Source organism: Lissotriton vulgaris, chromosome 3_1 (genome assembly GCF_964263255.1).
Source record: "Lissotriton vulgaris chromosome 3_1, aLisVul1.2, whole genome shotgun sequence".
In the NCBI taxonomy this organism is placed as follows: Eukaryota; Metazoa; Chordata; class Amphibia; order Caudata; family Salamandridae; genus Lissotriton; species Lissotriton vulgaris.
In genome coordinates, this window is record NC_141689.1 from 1,079,436,291 (window position 1) to 1,079,458,837 (window position 22,547).

The 22,547-nt window shown below is 41.2% G+C and overlaps 1 protein-coding gene across 1 annotated transcript in view; it reads right to left on the reverse strand.

Annotated features, from left to right (window-relative positions):
* Positions 1–16,424, reverse strand: part of USO1 (USO1 vesicle transport factor) — a 682,652-nt gene extending 666,228 nt beyond the window's left edge. Inside the window, exon 1 of the mRNA XM_086961508.1 lies at positions 16,300–16,424. The gene's annotated coding sequence lies outside the window, so the exon portion shown is untranslated. The remainder of the gene's footprint in view (positions 1–16,299) is intronic.
* Between the last annotated feature and the right edge of the window lie 6,123 nt (positions 16,425–22,547).

Consider the following 22,547-nt stretch of genomic DNA (forward strand, 5'->3'; position numbering starts at 1 on the left):
GACAGTTACCTTCAATCCCCAACTTGAAAAGATTAATAGCTAAAACAAAACGTGCTTCTGATCCAACTCCACCAACCCCAGAAACTTTTCAAGACATAAAAATATATCCTGAATATACTATTACACACAATGAAGATAAATTCTTAATGTATGATAACCACAGTCATGACAAAAGAATTTTACTTTTTGCAACAAATAGCAATTTGCAAAAACTAAAATCATGTGAAACCTGGATGATGGACGGAGCTTTTAAAGTATGTCCCAAACCTTTCTATCAACTTTACACCATCCATGGTGAATACCAAGAAACAAATATCCCTCTAATTTATACTCTGCTGCCAAATAAAACAAATGCTACCTACGTAGAAATTTTAACAACTATCAAAGAATTTACAGATAATTACTATCCACAAAGAATAATAATTGACTTTGAAATTGCGATGATTCAAGCTATCCTTAAAATATATCCCCACACCTCAATACAAGGTTGTTATTATCACTACAACCAAAGTATATGGAGGCACTTACAAAAATCTACTTTAAGCATTGAATATTCAACAAACAGTAACTTTGCTTATCAGATTAAAAAGTTAATTGCATTGGCATATGTGCCAACAACAGAAGTTGCTAACTACTACAATTTACTACTTGACAGCCCTTTCTACCGCACCAAAGAGAAAAAATTAACTCCCTTCTTAGACTATTTTGAAGATACCTGGGTGGGAAGATTACATCGTTCAGGCCACCGCAGACAACCTAAATTTCAAATTCCATGGTGGAATGTGTATGCTAGTACAATAGCACAGAAAGCAAAAACTAACAACGCAGTTCAAGGATGGCATAATGCCTTCCAAGCCACTTTAGGAAGAACACAACCAACACTTCATGAACTAATCCAAAGCATATAAAAAGAACAAAGCTACCAAGAACTCAGAATAGAGCAATCTCTATCTAAAATCGGCCCTAAACTAAGTAAACAAACGTTGAATATGTACGAATACCTACAGCAAAAAACCAGAATGTACCCAAGTATCGAAGGTCTAGAATACATAGACCTAATAGCAAAATCCATCCTTTAACAAGCAATACCTAAAAATGTAGCAAATAATAAATAACACTTTTTATTTTTTTTAAATTTAGTTAAATTATGTCATGTAAAAATAAATATAATATATTATTACAAGACATAATAAAACGACATTAAACAAAATTGTACAATATAACACAATCCAGCCCAAAATTAAAAATAATAATAACTTACGGTTCTGCTGCTGTAGAATATATTCCAAGACGATTGTTTCCACAGGAATAGAACAAAAATCAATCCATATAGTTTAAAAAAATCCCAACAAAATGCAAAAATACAACTGTTTTATAAGAGTCCCACGTCGCAATCCTCTGGAGAATGGAACCATTAAAAACCCGAAAAATAATCACGAGAAAAAAGCTCCAAAATCCCGAAAAGTCAGGAAATGTAATTAAACATTTACCTGTATTTAAAAAAAAACGAGATAAAATCCATCTGCTCACCAAAATGAACACCTGTAAATAAATACAAGCAAAACCCACCCACAATACATACGAAATACACAAAGCCTACACATAGCATATAAAACATAGGAAAACACCTGAAGTAATCCATTAATACAATACATAAACCTTAGTTTCATTAGAAATACCTAACAAAGTACGTTATCAATAACGACCTGAAATAACACGTAATTATCACATAAACTGCAAATCACTACACATATCGACACGTACACACTACAACTAGCTCTCAAATACCTTACAATATAGTTAAAATTAATGTAAAATAAACTTACCTTCACCAACATGAAGCAGCTCCCAACCGCGAGGTTCCGTTTTCTGAAATGACCCAAACAACGATGTCGATAGACTAAAAAGTGAAGTTCCAAAAACAAAATGGCAGCATAATAAAAACAAAAATAGGACTAAATACCCATTTTTCCCAAATAAAATTGTAATAAATAGCATTTTTTTCCATGTTTACTAATAATTTTCTTATTATTGTGAAAAAACATGAATAATGTAAAATATACAATAATATTTGTAATATAATTATGTATTAATTAATTATTGTATATTGAAATATGTTTCTGATTGTTAAATATTTTTTTCTATTGTACAAAAACATGCACTATTTTATGTACATATTTTTGGAAAATACTATTACATGTAAATTAATTAACATATTAAATTTTAATAAATAATATTAAAATTTAATATACTAATTAATGTATGAAAAAAAAATATATATGGCAAAAATTGCAATGTAAATTGTAAACAAATAATTTGTTAATTTTGTAATCAAATAATATAAATGTTTGCATTAACAAATGAAAGTATGAATAAAAATTTATTGTACAAAACGAAATAACTATTTTACTTAATAAATGTTGAAACTTGTCATATGTATGTAAAAATGTTTAAAAAATAATTAATTGTTTATTGTTTAAAATAATATTACAACATTACATATATTATTATTATTATAACTTTTAAATATAATTTTTTTAAGAAATATAATGGACAGTAAACCATAATAATTTACTATTTTAACTCCAATCCAACATAAGTGAGGGAAAGTGCTAGACAGTAAACCATAATAATTTACTATTCTAACTCCAATCCAACATAAGTCAGGGAAAGTGCTGGACAGTAAACCATAGTAATTTATAATTCGAACTCCAAATATGACATTACTCTGGGAAAGTGCTGGATAGTAAATCATAATAATTTACTTTTCTAACTCCAACCCAACATAAGTCAGGGAAAATGCTGGATAGTAAACCATAATAATTTACTATTCTCACACCAATCCAACATTAGTCTGAGAAAGTGCTGGACAGTAAACCATAATAATTTACTATTCTAACTCCAATCCAACATAACTCAGGGAAAATGCTGGACAGTAAACCATAATAATTAACTATTCTAACTCCAAATATGACATTACTCTGGGAAAGTGTTTGATAGTAAACCATAATAATTTACTATTCTAACTCCAATCCAACATAAGTCAGGGAAAGTGCTGGACAGTAAACCACAATAATTTACTATTCTAACTCCAATCCAACATAAGTCAGGGAAAGTGCTGGACAGTAAACCATAATAATTTACTATTCTAACTCCAAATATTACATTACTCTGGGAAAGTGCTGGATAGTAAACCATAATCATTTACTATTCTAACTCCAATGCAACACAAGTCATGGAAAGTGCTGGATAGTAAACCATAATAATTTACTATTCTAACTCCAAATATAACATTACTCAGGGAAAGTGCTGGATAGTAAACCATAATAATTTACTATTCTAACTCCAATCCAACATAGCTCAGGGAAAATGCTGGATAGTAAACCATAATAATTTACTATTCTAACTCCAATCCAACAAAAGTCTGAGAAAGTGCTGGAGAGTAAACCATAATATTTTACTATTCTAACTCCAAATATAACATTACTCAGGGAAAGTGCTGGATAGTAAACCAGAATAATTTACTATTCTAACTCCAATCCAACATAAGTCAGGGAAAGTGCTGGATAATAAACCATAATAATTTACTATTCTAACTCCAATCCAACATTAGTCTGAGAAAGTGCTGGACAGTAAACCATAATAATTTACTATTCTAACTCCAATCCAACATAACTCAGGGAAAGTGCTGGACAGTAAACCATAATAATTTACTATTCTAACTCCAAATATGACATTACTCTGGGAAAGTGCTGGATAGTAAACCATAATAATGTACTATTCTAACTCCAATCCAACATAAGTCAGGGAAAGTGCTGGAAAGTAAACCATAATAATTTAATATTCTAACTCCAAATATAACATTACTCAGGGAAAGTGCTGGATAGTAAACCATAATAATTTACCATTCTAACTCCAATCCAACATAAATCAGGGAAAGTGCTGGATAGTAAACCATAATAATTTACTATTCTAACTCCAATCCAACATAAGTCTGAGAAAGTGCTGGAGAGTAAACCATAATAATTTACTATTCTAATTCCAAATATAACATTACTCAGGGAAAGTGCTGGATAGTAAACCATAATAATTTACTATTCTAACTCCAATCCTACATAAGTCAGGGAAAGTGCTGGATAGTAAACCATAATAATTTACTATTCTAACTCCAATCCAACATTAGTCTGAGAAAGTGCTGGACAGTAAACCATAATAATAATGTATTCTAACTCCAATTAAACTTAAGTCTGTAAAATGCTGAACAGTACTAAAACACATTTAGGATATTCTAATAAAATAACAACACTTTTAATATTTATAAATAACAACTATGATCTATGATAGTACAAAATGAACTATTACTTTCCAACTATACAATATTCTAATTTTTCTATAACAATAAATAATATTTGTGAAAATATTTTTTTAACATTTGGAAATTATAATTAGTTTTTTACATTAAAATTAATATTAAATTTATCTTTCTATTGTTCACATACTTTTTATTAATTCTTATCATATATCTTATCATATATTATAACCAAAACACATTGAAATATACTAAACAAATAACTTATTTAAATATTAATAATTGTGAAAATTTCGATTTAAAATTTATTTTCTCACAATGTAAAATTTTAAATTTCGATTTTCGCAATTTTTAAATATTTAATTAGTTTTGAACATTGTATAACAGTATTCACACACTATATCAGAAAATTATTACATAATATCTAAAAATGAAATCGAAGAACACAAAAAATTTGTTTTCTAATTGAGATTTTTTTTAAATTTTATTTTGCATTTCATATCACTTATTATAATATACTACCCACCCTTATCCCCTGTATCAACAACAACCCACTACTAAAATTTTTTAAATTTTAAATTAAATTTAAAATTTTAATTTCGTTTTAAAATTTGAAATTTTGCATTTCAAATTTAAAAATTTAATATAATTCAATATTGTTACTATTCTATACAAATTATTTACACTACATTTTTAAATTACTACCCACCCTTATCCCCTATAATACCAATAACCCGTTCCTAGATTTTTTACTATTATTAATTTTATAACAATTTTTTCAACACATATTAAGACTAATGGACATTTTTTATTAATTATTTAAACATAATACATACTTTTAGACCCTTATATAACACATTCTATTATTTTGTCGATATTATATACAACAATATTTTCCTTAACGATATTCTGTTCAACGATATTTTATTTTAACGATATTTTTGTCATTCTAAAAAAACGATATTTACTACAACGATATTTAAAACTACGATATTTTTGCAAGTCGATATTCTTACCTTGATGTTTATGCTAGTCGATATTATCCCGTCGATATTCCTGCTTTATACCCTGTCTATATAACCCAATGGAAACTCTGGGGCATGAGAGTAAGGACGAGACATTAACCCTTATAAAGTTGAACTGTCGCTCTTTAAAGAAACATAAACTCGAAATCTTAGATCTTTTAATCGACTACCAGCCAGATATACTCTTTCTAACGGAGACCTGGTTAGATGGGGAGTCTGCGCAGGAAATTCTGGAAGCACTCCCCCACGAATATGGTATGCTGAGATTAGACCGTGGTATACAACGTGGTGGGGGGATTGCTCTGGTTCATAAACTGGAGGTGATATGTACCCTGGAAGCAGTGGGCATTAATAATAGCGAAGCAGGTGTCTTCTCAATTAAATCCTCGCCCAACCTGACTATAAATGGGTACTTGATTTACCGCCCAATGGGAGGGACATCACAATTCATAGATAGCCTGATGGAGGTGGTCGCGCAACCGGCTCTACGCTACAACAGGCTCCTAATTTTAGGGGACCTTACCTTGCACTTGGAGGAGGAAGGTAGGGAAGCTCAAGGGGTGATTGCCACGCTGGAGTCATTCAAGCTGAAACTCCAATCTTTGATGCCGACCCATCAGGCGGGCCACCTTCTTGATCCTATTTTTGCCAATTGGGAGGGTGTGGAGGTTCAGCCCCCGATCAGGGTTCCATGGTCAGACCATTATCTCATTCAGTTCTCTATACCAGGCTTGCCTAACAGTTCCGCGCAAGTTAGGCCGGTGGCGCATAAACGTATGCAATGGGGGAAACTCAATCAGGCTGACTTGGAGCTTGCCTTGAGGCTAGGTTGTCCCCCGCTGAGAGAGAACCTAGATGAAGCTTGGAAGGAATATGAGGACTGGTTGACCAGGGCCCTAGATAGGGTCGCGCCGTGGACAAACAATACCCCGGTGGGATGCACTAAGATGGCGCGTGGTTCAATGCTGATTTAAGAGCAGCCAAGTCTGCATGCAAAGGTTTAGAACGCGCCTGGCGCAAAAACTATGAGAAGATGGCCAAGCAGGAATATAAGAGCAGTCTGAAAGAGTGCCATGGCCTGATAAGGAGAACTAAAAGAGAATTCTTAAATAAAAAAATTGAGCTAGCAGAAAACTCATCCAAGGAGCTCTTCTCCATATACAAGGAGCTTACTTCACTTAATAGGACTCTCTCTCCAGATGCTTACTCCAAGGAGATCTGCGAGGCGCTCGCGACTACTTTGTGCAGAAGGTCGAGACCATATATCGGTCCTTTCCAATGGGAGCGGATGAGATACCCATAGGACGAGCCGGAGAAACAAGGCTAAGGGAAGATAAGTGCCTTAACCAGTTTGTAGTCCCTGACCTACCGGAACTGATGAAGATGGCCCGTAGTATCCAGTCTGGCTCACCAATGGTCGCTGCTCAACCTAAGATCTTTAAGAGCCAGTTGGAACTTCTCATAAGTCACATTGGACGTTTGGCAGAGCTATCTTTTCAGGCAAGCTATGTGCCCCATGATTGGAAAACAGCCCAGGTAATCCCGATCAAAAAAAGGCCAACCTCGATCTGTCCCATCTGGACAATTTTCGCCCTATTTCACTCTTACCTTTCTGTGCCAAAGTGGTGGAGAAAATTGTCAATGCCCAGCTAGGGAAATACATAGAAGACGGCCAACTTCTCCACCCCTCACAGTCAGGCTTTAGAGCCAACCACTCCACAGAATCGGCTCTGCTTTTCTCTACAGAACTGCTCCGCGGGAAAGTAGATGAAGAGCGGACGGCCGCTCTGCTGCTGCTAGACCTTAGTGCGGCATTCAATACTGTTTCGCATCCTTTACTAATCTCCCGCCTCAGGGAGGCAGGGGTTGTAGGGTTGGCTCATGACTGGCTGTGCTCGTTCCTGGCGGACAGAAGGTTCCAAGTCCACTGTCCCCCCTTTAAATCGGAGGTGCGATCCTTAAAGCAAGGGGTTCCTCAGGGCTCTACTTTGTGCCCTACTTTATTCAATCTCTATATGAAACCCCTGGCGAAGACAGTGGAAGCTTATGGGGTGGAGATCGTGTCCTATGCTGACGACACGCAGCTGGTGGTGACTTTATCCCAACTCCCGGAAGAGGCGGCGGCTAATTTCTCCACCTGTCTAGGGGAACTGGCAGGCTGGATGAATAACAACTACCTACGCCTCAACTGGAACAAAACTGAGCTTCTTGTGTTGGGGAAAGTGCCGTCCATTTGGTCTTCAGCATGGTGGCCGCCCGAATTAGGGCCCACTCCCATCCCCTCAGAGCAGGTGAAAAACCTGTGAGTACGACTGGACGTCAACCTGTCCTTTGAACACCATATCAGAGGGGTTGCAGGCAAGTGCTATGGCATTCTAAAAAGTCTGCGTAAAACCTCCCCACTGCTGGTAGGAAAAAGCGAATTCATACCCTTGTCACTCCCCACCTGGACTATGGGAACTCACTGTATATCGGTTTGAGCAAAAAAGGATTGCACCAGCTTCAGTGCGTGCAGAATGCGGCCGCCAGGTTGGCACTGAATCTTCCCCGGAAGTGATCCGGGAGTCGTGCTTTAGCCACCTTGCATTGGCTCCCTGTCCGTGAACATGTTGTGTTCAAAACGATGTGCATGGCACAGCGCATCGCACAGGGAAAGGGACCTATCTATCTACAAAATTTGTTGACCATGTATCGCCTGAAGCGGCTACTGAGATCCCTAGGTAGTATGCTCTTCAGGGTTCCGCGTATTTACAAAGCATGGATGGCCGGTCGCTCTTTTAGATACCTGGCTAGTAAACAGTGGAATGCACTTCCGATCGAGCTCCGTATGAAACCGTCTGAGATGAGGTTTCGTCAGAAATTGAAGACTCACCTATTTCCCAAGTAGTCTCCGTTCCGCTCTCTCCCTGGCCTTTTTGTGCTCTCTCTCGGACAGTTATGGTGGCTTTCTTGGTCTGTATCCACAGCGCAGGGACACACTGATCTAAGTGTAACCAGGCGCTTTATAATCTTTATTATTATTAACTAGCAGCCACGTTGTCCGGGTATGAATTGCGGCCGGCCAGTAGTATATTGTTTTGTAGGATTTCGTTTTGATAGCATTTCTTATCTGTAACAGGCCTTTGAAACGCTCCAATTCACAGTGCACTGCTGATGCACTTAAGAGTGCGCGTTCAGTAGTGTGTGAACTCGGGTTTCCCTACTTTATTTTTCCTTGCAATATTATATAGCCCGAACTCGACAACATGGCATGAGCACAATTTACATTACAGAAGAACACATTCATTTGTGGTAGGCACGGGGACACAAAGCGATTTGCCTGGAATCAGAGGATGTTGAGCTGATGCCGAGATTCGAACGTTGCTCCCCAGCTCTAAAGTTCGCAATTCTAGAACTTATGGTGGGAGGTGTGTCTAAAAGTGTATGTCGGTGCTGGCCATCAATGAGGGAGACCTGTGCATTTTTCAAATGGGTGGTGAAAAAATATGAGTATGTTGCTGGAGATGTCGGCCGCTGTGCCACCAATGTACTTACTGGGGGAGGGTAAACACCCATTATTCCACAACTTTCTTTCCACATAACATCACTCCGCATACTTTCATTACGAAAGTATCAAGACTCCGCAATGCCATTATAAAGCATGGCATTACATTTTATATGCTTTTACCACGCATACATTTACAACGAAATTCGTATCTGAGTGTCCTATTTGACAACCAGTTGAAATGGGGCCCTGCAGTCCAGGGGAAAGGGGGGAGTTAACTCGGGCAAACTCGGCCATTTTTAGCTTTGCTAGGAAAATGGGCAACAACCCAATTGCTGTATTGCTAAAACTTTACCAGGCAAAGAGTGTGGCGTTAGCCTGTTATGGGAGTGAGCTTTGGGGGCACACGGCAATCAATGACCTGGTGGTAATAGAAAATAATCTCCTGAAACAGATGCTGGGGGTCCCAAGGGGAACGGCCAGTTTTATAGTGCATGAAGAACTAGGCGTCCCCTTCTTAAGTGATACTATAGCTCTACGACCTTTAATCTGCTGGTTAAATTGTTGGCTAAACAAAGACTTGCCACTTAATCACCAACTCCAGAGAGAAGCCCTATCCTGGGACAATATGCATAAAATCCCGTGGCTCAAATATTTGAAAGACTGCTTCTCAGAACTGGGGCATCCGGAGCTTTTTATAAGACCAGACTCTATCAGCAGATCTGATGTTACATATGTGAGGAAAACATTTTCCCTTTCTCAGTACCTGCATCGAGAGGAGGTGGAACTGAACAAAAGCAGTGTCCGGAAATATGTTGTAATAAAATCAACACCCAGTATGGAACCGTATTTGTCTTGGCCAATGTCGGGCTTTGATCGATTCTTGCTAACTAGGTTCCGTTTGGACCTTTACCATTTACTGCTTGCCGTTCCCAAGGGGAGCCACTGAGGTCAAGTGCTACCGTCCTGCGGCTGCGACAATGGGTCTCCGCAGGACTTGGTGCACTTTCTATTTATTTGTCCTTACTATGACATACCTCGGAGGCTTTATTTAAAGCCCCTTCTTAAAAAAATGAACTTTATACAGGTTAGACCTGCACTTTGTTATTTACAGCTGCTAACCCACGATTGCACTTTATTTGTAACTGTTTTTTTAAAACTAGCACTAAAATTTAGAAATAGCATGGAGGGATAAATGTTTTAAATTGCTTTTAACATTTGTATATGATGAATTGTGATTTTTAATTCTGGAAGTGGTTTATAGCTCGAATCAATCTTTTTTAAATTTTGTTTATTGACCTCTGCTTTTATGGTTGTTTGTCTGAATAACCGAATAAAGATCTTTTGAATTTGAATTTGAAAGTCTGGTTTAAAACTCTTTTTAGCGCTTTTAAAGTATAGAGTGCCATACGGAGATTATTAGGAATTGGTAGACTATCTTTTTACACACCCTTAGATAATAATTATACTCTCTCAGAGGTTTTTATAGATTCTTGTATGGGAAAATGGAAGAGGGCTGGAATTGATTGGATCGGTTGCTTCTTCTCCCCCGCTGCGTTCCGATCCGTCGAAGAACTGAAAAAAGATTGTACTTTGGACTGGTGGGATTTTTTTGTTTCTCCAGATTAGGGATTTTCTCTCACGTAAAGGAGGTGGCGGGTCAAATTTGAGACGGTGGAAACCATCAAAAGAATAATCCAAGACAAAGTTAGCTCTATTGGGGAGATATACACGCTAATAAATGCAGCCTTACCAGATGATTTGGATAAATATTCTCAGAAGTGGCAAGCGAAAGTGGCGGTGTCAGATGGGACTTTTATGTATGCTTATCAGCTGTCACAATCTATTTTTATGTCTACTAAGTTACAAGCACAGTTTTATAAAACTTGTTTTTTTCGGATTATACACCTGACAAAATTGTACAGTGTGGGGGCAGAATGGGAACATTTTGTCCTCAATGTGTACTCTATAATGCAGATAGGGTCCATATTTTTGCGTTATGTAATGTTCTGCAAAAACTAATCAAAGATATAGCAGATTTTTTATCGGAAATTTTTAAAAATGAAATCATATTGTTAGATGATGTTATTCTGTTAAGGATTTAGGAAGCTAATCTTCTTGGGATAGGGAATAAATTATTATTTTTGTCTATGGCAATATTAAGAATGTGTATTGCGTCCGCTTGGTTTGATCCCAACGCACCAGGTTTTTCCCAAATGGCTTGCCAGGCTGTTAGCAATGTATAGTCTAGAAATAGCCATATTTAAATGAAAAGGTAGTAACCAGGGTAGAAAAGGTAGGATAATCTGGAACTCCTTGCACGCTTGGATTCAAACCCTAAGTGAATAATGGAGAAAGAATATTCTCCCTATACTGTGGGCTGTAGAGCAAAAAAGAAAGACCTTTATATTATGAGTAAAAATCGGCACACGTCACCTTTAGGACTATTTATCGGTGTCACATTAGGTCCGCCTGATTGGTTTAATATTTTAATGGGCCTGTAGCTTATTGTGTTTAAATTCTATGTCAGGACGGAGGCTCCGATTATGCTTTCTCGATTTCTTTACTGAAAACACAGCAGCCAATCAGCACACAGTAAAGAAAAAACAAACTACGTTACCCAGAAACCCTGGGTGACCATAGAGTACATAACATTATAAATAGAGTGATATAGGTCACAACTTCCTCTTTCTTTGCTGCTTCACAGCCAGTTAAGTGCATTTAATCATTTTTACATCATTGTTACCGCTATTTAGTGTTTTTATTGCCGGTTTGTGCGCTAATTCACTTGTTGTTCTACTGCTGTGTGCGCTGCTCATTGTGCTGCTTTGCCGCTTTGTGTGTTTATTTCATTGCCTTCCGCCGCTTCGGCGTTCATTACTGTACTTCCGCGCTCTCGTTCAGCACGTCCTTGCACTGTTTACCGGCTCTTGCCGGTGTAGCCTGGGGAGCGTGTGGCACCTCCCTCGACAGACGCGTGTTGCTCGCGTCTGCTTTGTTTTCTGTGGAGCGGGAGAGAGGAGCTCGGAAGACGCGCGTGTGTCTCGCGCGTCTCCCATTTCGGCAGAAGGCTGTTCGCGCATGCGCGGCAGCCTTGTTAACGCGAGCTCTATCTAGCTCGTTGTTTCTTCTACGGCGCTCGCCTCAGGAAGAATATTGGACTTGCTTGTCAAAGCATGCCCCTTTGCCTGTCGTTTTTGTCTCCTTCACGCCTTTTCATAACAGAATTAGAGGGTTGTAAAATTCGCATAGGCTCTGCCTAGAGTGGCATATTGTTGTTGCTGTGCAAGCCCTCCCTCCACTATTTATTTATTTACTTGACAGGTTTTACCTGTATTTCTGGCTTGCACTTGGGGTTCCACTCCCCCTGAATTGACCTTGGCTGTATATATACTTATTTTCTCCTTCCAGTGGGCACTAATTGGTGGATTTATGTCGCCATGGGAGACTTCTATGAGGAGGAAGGATATTACTATGATGATGAGGAACCTTCTGGTTCTGTTGATGAGTTCATGGGTCAGGCTCTGTTCCAGGCCATAGCTCCTTAGAAGAGACATCTTTCGGAATATGCTGCGCAACAGGGGGGGTTGGCCCCCTCTTCTGTTAAGTGCAGAAAAAAGTCTCCCAAGACTCCCCATCATTCCGATTTTGTTAAATTGGCAAAAACCTTGTCTTCTGCACCTTCGGCCAAAAAACGTGCTGCGTCTGGCCATTCTTCTCCTCCTACAGATTCTGATGCTGGGTCTTTTGTTCGGCCGTGGTTCAGATTCCAATCCTCAACGTGGAAACAAGTCCCAATGGGGTGGTCAAGTTCTCCTCCGGTATATCCAACTTCTATCCTTCCAGAAAAGGCAGAGGACAGTATGGAAAAGGAGGTTTCAACTGTAACCAAGGAGGACGTCAAGATGTCTCCACCTCAGGTGAGCTTGATTCTTGCTTCCGATGTGATTCTGGGGGGCAGATTGCAGTATTTTCTCCACAATTGGCTATTATCTCGAAAGATGCCTGGGTGTTGGAGACGGTGCAGAGGTACAAAATAGAGTTTTACGCTCGCCCTCACCAACATCATCGGCCTCAGCCTCTTGTTTTTTCCCAACACGATCAAGAAGTCATCTCAATGGAGATCGCTTCTCTTCTGGCCAAGAGCGCCATCGTCCCCACGGTCCCTCATCCTCATGGATTCGTCAGCAATGTTTTTCTCGTCGAGAAAAAAGGGGGAGGGTCTTGTTTGGTTCTCAACTTACAGGAGTTCAACGGCGGAGTTGTGTACCGTCATTTCAAGATGGAACGCATCCATCTTCTGCGAGACCTGCTTCAGGAGGGCGACTGGATGGTTCGCCTGGACCTGAAGGATGCATATCTATCGGTTCCGATTTTTGCCCCTCATCGTCGTTATCTACAGTTTCAGTGGCTCGGGACTTGGTACGAGTACACCGTTCTTCCATTCGGCCTCTCTTCAGCTCTGTGGTGTTTCACGAAGCTTCTTCGTCCAGTGATGGAGTCTTTGCGGTCACGCGGGGTCCGCTTGATTGTCTATCTGGACGATATCCTTCTCTTGGCTCAGTGTCCAGTTCTTCTTCAGTCTCATTTACAGTGGTCCATCGATCTATTGCAATCTCTGGGTTTCCTGGTGAATCCTCTGAAGTCCGACTTTACTCCATCTCACTTGATGGAGTTCCTGGGCTTTCGTATAGACTCGATCTCTTGTCAGCTCCTCCTTCCCGGTCAGAAGATCCGGTCGATCAAGAGGGACTTGAGATTGTTCCTGGCTCATCAGACTGTTTCTTTGAGATCGGTGCCTCGAATAGTAGGTCTTCTGTCCTCTTCGATTCAAGCTATCTTTCCTGGTCTGTTACATTATCGTGCGCTGCAGCGCCTCAAGATCAAGCATTTTCAGAGGGGTCTTTGGTATTCGGATCACATTCCTCTTTCGGACGATGCCCGGGCAGAGATGTTGTGGTGGCTGGACCACATGGAGTCTTGGAACGGCCGTGCACTGTTCGGGATGACTCCGGATGTAGTGATCGAATCCGATGCCAGCCTTTGGGGTTGGGAAGCCCGATGCGGTCCGGTGGCGACGGGAGGTCGTTGGTCTCGGGAAGAGTTGTCCCTTCACATCAATTGCCTGGAGCTTCTAGCGGGCTCTTTCGCGATTCGGTGTCTGTCCCCAACAAGACAAATTGTTGCATTCTTCTCAGAATGGACAATATTTTTGCGGTGCGTTATGTCAACAAACTGGGGGGTACCAAGTCCAGACTTCTGGCAGAGATTGCGAAAGACTTCTGGCATCTTTGTCTGCAACGACAGATCATTGTTATTGCAGAGCACTTCCCAGGGTGCGACAATCGGATTGTGGACTGGAACTCTCGTCATCTGAGGGACTACAGCGATTGGAGGCTTCATCCTCACATCTTTCGCATGTTGTCCAGGATTTGGGGACCTTGTCACCTCGACCTGTTTGCCTCTCGCTTCAACGCTCAGGTTCCCCGCTTCTACAGTTGGCGTCCGGATCCGGTGGCCTTGGCCACGGATGCGTTTCTCCAGTCTTGGCCTCCTCTCCTGTACTATGCTTTTCCGCCGTTCGTGATGATTCCACGGGTTCTGGCCCGTGCGAGACAGTTCAACTCGGAGCTCATTCTCATCACTCCTCTTTGGCGGGCTCAAGCCTGGTTTCCAGTTCTTCTGGAGATGAGCTGCTCGACGCCGCTCCTTCTCCCTCCCAAATGGAAATTGTTGCTGGACCCTCTTCACGAACCCCATCCTCTGGTTCTATCGGGTCAACTCCATCTGGTGGCATGGAGGTTATCGGGGGACGCTAGAAAAACCCAGGTTTATCGGGGACGCTTCCCGATTTATCAGTGAAGCTTGGGCCCCCAACACACGCAAGCGTTATGCGTCAAGTTGGAAACACTGGTGTGATTGGTGCGCACAACGGTCGGTGGATCCCGTTACAGCAGATCTTGCTTTGATAATACATTTTTTGGCCTCCATGGCTTCTTCTGGTTTGGCCTACAGAACGGTTAACAACTTTCGCTCTGCGATTTCCGCAGGTCATATTTTCATTGATACTTTTAGAAAAACAATGGTTCAGGGATGGCCTGATAAGGTCCTTAAAGGAGTACAGCGTATGATTAATTCATGCTGGGGAGCTAGAGAAATAGGTTCAAATAGAATCTTTTATTTATTTTCTTTTTTCAACAATTATCATAATGTTTCAGGTGCTCAAATGAGTGACAATGTGCATAACGTGACACAAGTGAACATGGTGAAAAACAAAATGTCACACAACAACAAGGCTAAAAACCACAGAAATATATACAATGAAGTGGGGGTATTTCCTTGAGTAGGTCGACGACGTTTCGATCTATATGAATTTAGATCATCATCAGGACTGAGGAGCCTCCTGAAGCTGCAGAGAGGTAATTAAAATTAAAATTAACATGTGAACCTACAAAATCATTTTCTTAGCGTAGTGATTCTTGTGCTCCCAGTGGCATGATTAATTTCCATGCACATTTAGATTATAATAGGTGAGGGGGCGCTTGGCAGTCTAACCCAATGTGTGCTGCGCTTATTTATTTATCTTAAAAGGAGTAGCATGTAAATGCATGCGATGGCATTATCGTCTTACGGGTGACTTACTTTGTATTTAGAACAGTTGAACTGGACAGAAAAACTTAAATCAGAATAACCGGATTATCGGGTAATTCGACAGAAAGGAATTCTGAAGGGGACAGAAAAAACGGTGTCATATCAGATTGCCTGGACCGCCGTTTTTTCGATTTAGGCTGCAGGCATTTAGATTGTTGTAAATTATTGCAGCGCTCTAATGGTCATAGTATTAGCTATTTCACAGTGGTACAGCATTGCCTTGGAACAGCGCTAACAAGACAAGGTGTACTCGCTACAGCATATGAAGTGCCAGTGACTAGGCTCAGTAACGCTCTAATGGTCATAGTAGTAGCTATTTGGCAGTAGTACAGTATCGTCGTGGAGCAGTGCAAACAAGACAAGGTGTAATCGATACATCATTGAAATGCCAGTGACCATGCTCAGTTAGCTATGATAAAGTACAGTTGTTAAAGTATGAATCAAGTTTAAGAGCGGAAAGAAAGCTCAATCAATGCTGGACTTACTAGATCCGAGGGAATACCAATTTTCGAAGTCTGAGTGGCTGAACAAATTAGCTTAATTGTGGGTCCTTCTGAAGCCTACGGGGCAATATTTAAAGCATATACATAAGGAACTAGCAATTTGGTGAGCCTTGACAATGTGAAAAGGCGGGGGGGGAAACACTTACTAAGTTGTTTTAAAAAACGTAGTTTGTCTTGGGGGTCCGATTAGCAGTATAGTCACTATGGAAGAAGGTAGCTTAGTATGGTAGAGTCGGCTCGCCTGGAGCTAAGGGGCAAGAGTGCAGAAAATTAATTACAGCTCCATTGATTTACACACAGACAAAGCGCGGCCGTCAGGGGACTTACTAAATCACGGCAAGTAGGTGGCTGAAAGAGGGCGTCCGAGTGCCTCGCTGCTTAGCTGCTCTCACAGTGATTGCAGGGAGGAGAGCGCAATAACAGTGCTTCTTGGTTGCGTGCGCATGCGTAAAGGCGTCCTGTGTTCGCGCATGCGTGTCAAGAGACCAGGGAGACTGGCGTGAGGCGCGAGTAGTGTATTTTAACGCGCATGTGCACCGATTTTTATTTTTGAGAAAGGCATTGTTCTATTTGCAGTAGTGTATTTTAACGCGCATGTGCACCGATTGTTACTTTTGAGAAAGGCATTGTTCTATTTGCAGTGCGCATGGGCAGGGATGGTTATTATTAAGGAAAGAGTCCTTAGAGATCGTAAGATCGATACTGTAGGAGTTGCTGGAAAAGAATAAATGCAAGTATTGTTGTTATTAAGGAAGAATTCCTTAGAAATCGAAAGATCGATATTGTGGGAATTTGCTTGAATTGAATAATTGCAAGTATGGTTGGAGATGGGTTACAGATTAATTATACAGCTACTATATGTTCAAGTGTATCTTAAACAGGCATTGCAAGTTTACAATAAACAATATTAAGCAGCACATTTTTGGTAATGGATAGCATGATGATATCTAACAGATAGTGATCAGATACACATGTTCCATTCATCAAGGGAATTGAGTCCTTTCTCAATAGTTTTGCAATAGTAAATCCATTTGCATTCCAGGCGATTCAGGATAGTCTGTTGATTTCCACCCCTTGCATTTGGTGCAAGTTTATCGATAACCTGCCACTTGAGGTCGTTTTCAGAGTGTCCCAATTCAAGGAAATGTTCAACAAGGGGAGCCGTTGTCACTTTGCACCGGATCCTGCTCCTATGTTGGGATATCCGTGTCTTAACTTGTTGGGTCGTTTGACCAATATAGAGCAATTTGCAAGGACATTCAATGCAATAAATGACATTTTTCGAGTTACAATTGGTGAAAAATTTGAGAGTGTGCTTACAACTTTCATACTCGAATACTTTAGTGTTCTTTGTGAATTTGCATGCCATGCAATTATTACATATAAAATGTCCTAAAACAGGTGGTAAATTAAGGCTTGTTTCAATTGTATTATTCTTGGTTGGACAAATTGCTGCTCTCACGAGATGGTCTTTAAGGTTTCGACCTCTTTTGAAAGAGAAAAGGGGGAGACCTGTATTTAGTTCTAAAGGGTCTAGTACAGTCCAATGTTTTTTAATTAGCTTGGATAACTTATTGCTGACTGTATTGAAAGTGGTAACACAAGTGATTTTAGACAAAGCTTTTTTCGGGTGTGGTTCAGGCAGGTGTTCTCTATGTGTATACCACGCTCTTTTCATAGCCCTTCTTACAAGTTTTCTAGGGTAGCCTCTAGATGTTAATTTTTTGCATAGGATTTCGGCTTCTGTAAAGAAATCACTTTTATATTTACAATTCCTTCTGATCCTCAGGAACTGACCGTAGGGAAGGCCGTCCCTCAGAGCCCATGGGTGTGCGCTGCGGTATTCTAGGAGGGTATTGCGTTCTGTGGGCTTACGGAACAAGGTGGTATATAATTGTTCATCCTCACATTTAATAGTCACATCTAAGTAATCAACTTGTTGTCTATTATGCGAGTAGGTGAATCTAAGGTCTGGTTGATTTGTGTTTAGTCAGGCACAGAAGCTGTGTAATGCCTCCTCCTCGCCACTCCAGATCATAAGGGCATCATCAATGTACCTGCGCCATAATTTAATCTGGTCATGGAACGGGTTGCTTTTGGTAAGGATGATGTTTGACTCTAGGTCGTCCACAAAGAGAATGGCAAAATTTGGTGCAAAAATTGCCCCCATAGAAGTTCCCTTACACTGTCTGTAGTATGTGTCTTTGAATAGAAAGTAATTTTTGGTTAAGGCTATTTCAAGGAGACTGATTATGAACTCGGTGGGCACTTGGTGAGGTGCTGGGCGGTTGTTTAGGTGTTTCTTGATTACAGCTATCACTTTTTGTTGCGGGATGTTTGTGTAAAGTGACTCTATGTCAAGAGTCACAAGAATTTCACTGTTGGGATGGAATGGCTGTGACTCAATAAGATTAATTAGATGTGTGGTATCCTTACTATAGGTGGCGGTATCATGGACTAAATCTCTAATGAAAAAATCTATGTATTTCCCCAGGGGTTCTACAATTGACCCACAACCTGACAGTATTGGTCTACCAGGTGGTTGTTCTGCGTCTTTATGCACTTTAGGGAGTGTGTAGAGTACTGGGGTGCGAGGGTCTTTGATATTCAGGAATAGGAATTCGTTTTTGCTAATGAAGCCTTGGTCAAGTGCGTCTTGGGTAATGAGGAGGATTGTCTCACTTATGCTTTTTACAGGATTACCCCTTAGTTGTTCATAGTGATCCTTGTTACTAATTTGACGCATGATTTCATTTTCATAAGTAATGCGATCTTGGATGGCGATCCCGCCTCCTTTGTCACAAGGTTTTATGATAATGTCAGTATTTTGTTTTAGCCTGGCCAGGCTATTTTTCTCCTCTCTGCTGATATTGTGAGGGGTGAATTTGTAGTCTTCTTTTAGTTTTCCTAAGTCTCAAAGTACTAGGTGTTCAAAAGTAAGCACTTCTGGCGGCATAGTCCTGCTAGATGGATTAAATGTGGAGGGAGGGCGAAGACCTGTGGCATCATTCTTTTTGGGGCCATCGGGGTCTTTAAAAAAGGTTTGTAGCCTCACCTTTCTAAAGAATTGCATAATTTCTGCCTGAATATTAAACCAGTTAGGTTTTTCAGCAATCACAAACGATAGGCCTCTGATAAGAAGAGCTATATCTGTAGAGTTTAATTGGTGCTGAGATAAATTGAATATGGGTATTGTTTCCATATTAGTGTTTGGTCCTGCCACAGTGTCTAATATTGGTAGCCCCATTGGTAGTGCCTGTTCCTGGTCTGGCGTTCTCCCGGAGGGAAGTTGTACCTGGGCCTGGATCGTCCTCTCCCTCTCCCTCTCCCCCGTGGGGGATCTGTGTTCCTGGACTGGCCCCTGCCTAAAAAATTGGGGTTTGTGTTAGAGGAGGTACTAGGTCCTTCTGTTCCCTCAGATCCGTCAGATTCAGCTGAAGACTCAGAGAAGGTAACAGGTGCTCTGTTTTTGAACCGGCCCCAGGTGCCGCTGGGGAACATCCCTTGATTTCTAAGTTACTTAGAGGCATCCGAGTGGTAAAACCTCCTTGCCCTAAATATGTTGCCTTATGGGATGTGTCTGTTGTTTTACGTTTCTTGGAGTCTTGGCCTTCTAATTCTTTATTGAACCGTAAGCAACTTTCAGCCAAGTTGACTATGTTGTTGTGTTTGCTCTCCTGCAAGCGGGTTTCTGATGTTCAAGCTTTGGACCTGGCAGGTCGTGCTTTCACCCCGGAGGGTGTTACTTTTACTCTATCGAGATGCACTAAATGTAATACGTCTTCGGTTACTTTCCCTTCTTTTCCTCACAATCCTCAGCTGTGTGTGGCCCAATGTCTCAAAGATTATGAGGTAAGCACTTCACCTTTTCGTTCTGATTTACAAGGTCAATTACTGATTGCTTTGCAGAAACCTTTTAGGCCTGTTACTCCTGCAACTTTAGCAGGTTGGTTAAGATGGCTCATGCTGGAAGCAGGTATTGATATTTCCCTCTTTGGTGCCCATTCGGCTGGAGGAGCTATGGCTTCCAAAGCTTTTTCCATGGGTGTCAGTCTTCATGACATCATGAAGGCCGCGGATTGGTCTTCCGACTCTGTTTTCAAAAAGTTCTATTTTAAACCTATTGTAAGTGTTGCTTCAGTAGTGGTGGATGAGCTTTGAACAAGAATAATCGGAGCCTCCGTCCTGACATAGAATTAAAAATTTGCTAACATTCGTGCCAAGAATTTTCAATTCTATTAAGGACAGGAGGCGAGGATTATCCCACCCTTATTTCATTCTTATGATGGATTGTATTGTTCCTATGCATTTATGCTGTGCCATAATATTGATTATTTTCTGCAATGTTCCCGCCCTGTCATGGATTATGTGTTTATTCCTTTTGGGATAGATCTTACGGCTCTGTTTTACTTTTTCCAGGTTCCGACCTTAAATGATTTGTGCTTCGAATTTCTCCTGTTGGTTGGTCTTTTGTTGTTCCTGTGGCTCTGGGAGGTTCCCTCATCTCTTCAGCCGGATGATGACCTCTCCGCGGGACGCCCTTAATGGATTGTTGGAGTTGTACTTTGAACTGTTCCTTTATGGTCATGGACAAAGAAAGAGGAAGTTGTGACCTCTATGACTCTAGTTATAATGTTATGTACTCTATGGTCACCCAGGGTTTCTGGGTAACATAGTTTGTTTTTTAGGGCTCGCCCCTTTCCTATTCCGCAGGAATAGGAAAAAGAGCCCTAATGCAGCTAAACCACTACTTAAGGCCAAGGGCTCTCCCCAAAAGCGGATTTTGGGAAGTGCACGTCTCGTGCACGAGCTTGCCTGAGCCTTCTGCCTATCAGCCTGCCAGTTCTCCTCCCCTAATTATTCGCTTCACTTATTCACGGCCGCAGGCCGTGACTCTGGCTCTTCAAAGGCTCTGCTCCTCGCCCCCCGCCTGCACTTCACGGCCGCCAGGCCGTGCCCCTGTCGCTTCATCTGCTTGCCTTCTGTCCCTTAATCCCCCCGTGACTTCCCCCTCACCTCTCCCACTCCACTGCTTCAGGCCCCCACCATTTAAATACTCCTATGGCACGGTTAAGCTTTGCGCAGTTAATGGCATCATGTACATGGATTTGCCTTTCACTTTCTTCCTTATACGTTGTTACGAGCAATTTTATGTACAACTATTAGTGCAGTTTTAGCTAGCAGTACGATGCATTTACATTAAAAGCATCATCACATATACGTTCTACTGCTTATTTGTATGCCTGTTTCTGAGTAATTTGTTTCCCTTTCCTAGCGCCTCACAAACAGCGCTTAAGTTGCCATAGCCCCTGGACAGCTTTCCAATTTTTGCATGTTTTAGTAACACCTTACGCACAATGACTAGGCTAGCCTAAAGCTCACTGCTTTTACCATTTACTCTACAAACTGGCAATTTCTAAACTGTACTTGCTTATAAAAAAAATGTGTGTTAAGTATATTCCTAAGCTAGCTTTCCTGGCGTGTTTGCGGCCTTTTGCTTTAGCTCTTTCAAAATACAGCGAGGCAGACAATGTGGCGTGCACAACTAGAGCCATATTAGCCATTTGTTTCCTTCCTGCTAGCACCTCTACAGTAATAGTTCAATTGCTCTGGCGCCTTGCCACAGGTCCACTTTGTTCATCCCCTTGTACCTCGTGCACGTTGTTTTTTCAGCATTATGCCTCGATATATGCATCTCTCTGTTTTCCAGTGCCAGGCGGAACAGCTCACTCTGGGTTTGGGTGCTTGTTTAATTGAGCTGAACAGTATGAAGGGCTTCCATTTGCAACCACTGTTGCCACAAAAGTGCTTTCATTTGCTACCACTGTTGCCACACGCATTGAACTCACCAGGCAGCCCACCCCCTTCCTCTCCATATGAGTGTTAGCGTTTTCTTTGATCTCCGCCGCACGTTCACACAGGCTCCTCTCTGCCCATGCATCTCTCTTCTTCAGTAAAAATAAATCCCTCTCACTCCACAAACAGCACTTTTATTAATTTGATCACTGCCACATCACTCTGGGGCAACACTCATTGGCACCACCACATCACTCAGGGACACCCCAACACCACTCAGGGACACCCCCACACATCACTCAGGGACACCACCACATCACTCAGGGGCACGACCACATCACTCAGGGACATCCCCACACATGACTCTGGGACACCAACACATCACTCAGGGACACCACCACATCACTCACGGACACCACCACGTCACTCAGGGGCACCACCACATAACTCAGGGAAACCCCCACATCACTCAGGGACGCCACCACATCACTCAGGGACACCAACACATCACTCAGGGACACCACCACATCACTCAGGTACACTACCACATCACTCAGGGGCACCACCACATCACTCAGGGGCACCACCACATTACTCGGGGCACGACCACATCACTCAGGGGCACCACCACATTACTTGGGGGCACCACCACATCACTCGGGGGCACCACCACATCATTCGGGGGCCCCACCACATCACTCGAGGGCACCACAACATCAATCTGTGCAACCATTCAACAACAACTGGTTCAAATATGTTCTCTCAATGTCTCAAACTTT